The sequence below is a fragment of the Lissotriton vulgaris genome, chromosome 1_1, assembly GCF_964263255.1.
Source record: "Lissotriton vulgaris chromosome 1_1, aLisVul1.2, whole genome shotgun sequence".
Lineage (NCBI taxonomy): Eukaryota > Metazoa > Chordata > Amphibia > Caudata > Salamandridae > Lissotriton > Lissotriton vulgaris.
In genome coordinates this window covers 105,959,373-105,963,728 of record NC_141685.1, presented here as the reverse complement: position 1 = coordinate 105,963,728, position 4,356 = coordinate 105,959,373, and positions in this window count along the sequence as shown.

Sequence of the window (4,356 nt, the reverse complement as noted above, 5' to 3'; positions counted from 1 at the left end):
ACATTACAGGGGCCTGACTGACACCATTATTGGGCATTCTGCAGATTAAAACATCATCCTCTTAGCTTGCAATAATGTCCATGTTTCGCCAAACACTGGCAGCATGGAAGAATGGCAACAACTGTTGTCGCACTCGAGATTGATTTTTAAAGTCACGCCCCAATGTGCGTATGCGCGCTAAGCATTGTGGTTCGTGCAGTTCAGCCTTTTCACAACCATAGTGAATGCCGCTTATACTTCCCAAAATTAAATTGTTAGAAAAGTTAATTAAGCAGCTTTTGTAGGTGATGTTAAGCTCTGCATTATTTTTCGCCTCACCCCAAACGAACACGCCGTTCCACACGCACCTTTCAAGTTTCTAGGCGCGGACCTGCATGTTTGCAGTGGGACACCTTCCTGGCCGGAGCACGCCATATATATTCCACAAGAAGGTGCTCAAAAGTGAAGGGGCCACACACGACGTTGGTTTATCCTTTTATTGGGCAGACCGCAGATTAAAACACCATCCTCTTAGCTTGCAATATTGTTCATGTTTCGCCAAACGCATTTCGGGTAAGTACCCTTGACCTCTGTGTGTGCTGCTGTCTGCCATTAAAAGGTTAAATTGGAAGATTGGGCTCTTATCGCCCATTAGCACTCCTCAACACTGACTACAAAGTTTTTGCATCACTATTGGCAAGGCGTCTATCTCCCGTAGTGAAAACATTGGTACACTCTGGCCAAAACGGGTTTGTTCCAGCCCGGTGCATTTCTCTTAATATTCGTAGATTTTTTAGAATACAGCATTATGCAACGCATAGTTGGCCTAGGTCGGGTTGCTTAGTTCTTGACCTGGAGAAAGCCTTTGACTCTCTGGAATGGCCTTATCTGGCGGCAGTCTTAGGCACATTTGAACTCGGAGATCACTTTTTAAATATGGTTTGCCTATTGTATCAGCGCCCCAATGTCCGAGTCCCCATTGGTAGGTTGATCTCGGACCCAATCAGGGTGAGACGTGGGACACGCCAGGGCTGTCCCTTGTTCCCGTTGCTATTCTCCCTAGCAATGGAACCACTGGTGATGATGCTCCGAGGAGATGGGGAGGCATGAGGCATTCCGTTAGGGGATGGGCTACATACTATTTCCCTGTGCGCGGATGACCTATTATTATATCTTCAGAATATTACTGCAATCCCGACGTCCATTGCAGATATACTGAGAGCTTTTGAGGAAATGTCTGGACTCCGGGTTAACTGGACCAAGTCAGAGATGTATCCCTTCAGCGCTGCCACAGCAGAGGAAGCTGTGATCTTAAATGGCTCACCTCTCACATGGTACCCCACCACGTTTAGATACCTTGGGATCTTTGTATATTGGATGCCTGACGACCTGTTTGAGGGTAACCTGATGAGAGCAATCTCGGCACTCCGGGCTCAGGTGCGCTTCTGGAAGACACTTCCCCTAAACGTTATGAGTCGTAATGCGCTGTTGAAAATTATTGTGTTGCCTAAGCTGCTGTATTATTTTTCAAATCTCCCGCTCTATGTTCCGCCCAAGCTATCGAGAGTTAGAATAGCTCCTCCGGGATTTCATATGGAATAACGGGAGGCCACGAGTGGCTCTGTGTAAATTGCACGCTCACACTGGTCGGGGAGGACTGGCTGTCCCTCATATGGAACTGTATTATTTGGCTGCCCAACTTCAATGGGCAACAAAATGGCTTGCTGGTCAGAATCTGGAGGACACGGCGGCCATGGCACGGCCCTGGACCCACTCTCAGATCTGCCATCTGTTTCACCCCGTTGCTAAACTTCCAAGGCCAAAACAACTACATCTCGGATTGGCAATACAATGTTATAGGAGAAGCTTATATATCACCCATGCGACCCTCCCATATGCCCCTATATTTCCACTGCTCGGACAATGACGTGGCAGGCTGGGTACATCAGAAACAGCTCTGATGATCTGGCACGCTGCGGGTTTGACCACGCTGGGTGATCTTTACAGCGACGGTGGGCTATTGCCCTTTGCGACACTAGCTGAAGACGCTGAGTTGCCGGCAGGTCAATTCCTTTTACACGCCTCCCTTCTGAAAGCACTATCAGCAGTCTGGGGGGACTTAACGGTGGCACCACAGACACACTTGCTACTTCAATACCTGTATGTAATGGGGGAAGGCTCCCATGTGGTGCACTGGTTAGTGGAAGCGCTCCTCATGCACATACTCAAGCCCATGTTGCGACTTCGTGTTAGTTGGGAAACAGATAGATGTCGGCCATGGACTGATAAGGAATGGGATGCTGTGTTAGCAAGCTCAAGACACATACCAAGAAACTCACGATTCAAACTTATACAGATGTTTATCTTCCAGAGGGCGTATCTCTCGCCTGATAAGATAAATAGATATTGCCACATTGCCACCTCTGCATGCACACGCTGCTAACAACCAGACGCGGATTTACTACACATGCTTTGGGCCTGCCCATCCCTGCAGCAATATTGGCGGGGGTAGTTACTACACTATCCTTATGCACAGGCACGCCCTTACCGCTGTCTTGGGAGATTGGCCTTTTAGGACTCTATGCCAGATCAAAACACAATAAAATCACCTCAAGATTCCGGGATCTGGGTTTAATCACGGCAAAACGACTAATAACCAAAAAATGGAAACATGCAGAGCCACCAGAGATGGTTGACTGGAAAAGTTCACTTGTAACATGGGTACAGGTGGAGAGCACGGCGCTACACAGGGAGGAAACGGCAGGGCTTCGTAAATACCCTATAGCGCAGGACTGGGACTCTATGCTAGCTGCCCTTCGAAGTGGTGCCACGGTGAACGATAAAGATGTGCAACCTGTTGATCTGCAATAGACATGATAGTACCCGGTGTCATGATTACAGGACGATGTTGCGCCCAGACATGCAGACCCTTGTCCTGTCCACAGGTAGGCTGCACCCCAGCCGCCACACGAACCTCCAGTGACGCTGTAGCCTGCTCCCGCTGCCTGTTGCTGCGTGAGCCCTTGCCAACTGCATCTCGCTTTTTCCCCTGTACTGCTGAGTTGTGTCCTTGAGCCCCGTTCCCTCCTTTTGCTTCTGTGCCCCCTCCCTTCGTTTTTGCTTTCTGTGCCCTTGAGCCCCCACTTCCCTTGTTTTTTGCTTCTGTGTCCTGTGCCCCCTTCCCTTCGTTTTTGCTTTCTGTGCCCTTGAGCCCCCTTCCCCGTTTTTTGCTTCTGTGTCCTTTCTCCCCCCACCTCCCTCTGTGCTATTTTCCCGCTGCTGTGCCCCTGCGGCCCCGCCCCCCGCTGTTCCCATTCGCCACCCCGCACCCGCCTCTCAGCTGCTCCTCCCTCCCACAGCCCCTCATATGGGGGCCGTGCAGCGGGCGCGCCGCTGGCGCACCAAAGGCGCGCCTAAAGCAAGCCCGTCTGCCCCTGTCCGTGCCTGGACCGCGTCCAAGGCCAGAACCCCTGGCCCCGGACGGAGCAAAGGGCCTCGACTGAGATACGACACCGCCGCCCTCAATGCACTCAACATCGGACGACCACCCGCCTGCTACCAAGCCACCCCGAAGCGAACACACGGAACCTTCACCTGTCAAGCCTGCAAATTCACCTGCCTCCGAACCTGCAGACCACCGCCCGGACCTAACATCATCAACAAACACCTCAAGTGCATCCTCCTCAACACCCGCTCCGTCCACAAGCACGCCATCGAACTCTGGGACCTCCTCGACACAACAGCACCAGACATCGCCTTCCTCACGGAAACCTGGATGAACGCTTCCTCGGCCCTGACATCGCCATAGCCATCCCGGACAGCTACAAGATCACCCGGAAGGACCGCATCAAGGAAACTAGAGGAGGAATCGCCATCATCTACAAAAACACCATCAACATCACGACCAACGCCGAAGACACACTCCCTGCCGCCGAACACCTACACTTCCAGATTCACACCGACCTCAAGACCACCCTCAGAGAAACGCTCATCTACAGACCCCCGGGCCCACGCACACAATTCAGCGAAACCATCGCCAACTTCGTCACTCCGCACGCCCTAGCCTCACCAGAATACATCCTCTTAGGGGACCTGAACTTCCACCTGGAGAAAAAAGACAACAACAACACCACCACCCTGCTCGACAACCTTGCCAACCTCGGACTCAAACAACTGGTGAACATCCCCACCCACCTCGCTAGCCACATGCTTGACCCCATCTTCTCCGCCAGCAACCACGTGTCCTTCAGCCACTCCACCGGACTACACTGGACCGACCACAGATGCATCCACTTCACCTTCAAAAAGACTACATCCCACCACTGCACGCAACAAATCCCCAGCAGATGCTGGAGCAAAATCACCACAGACCAGCTC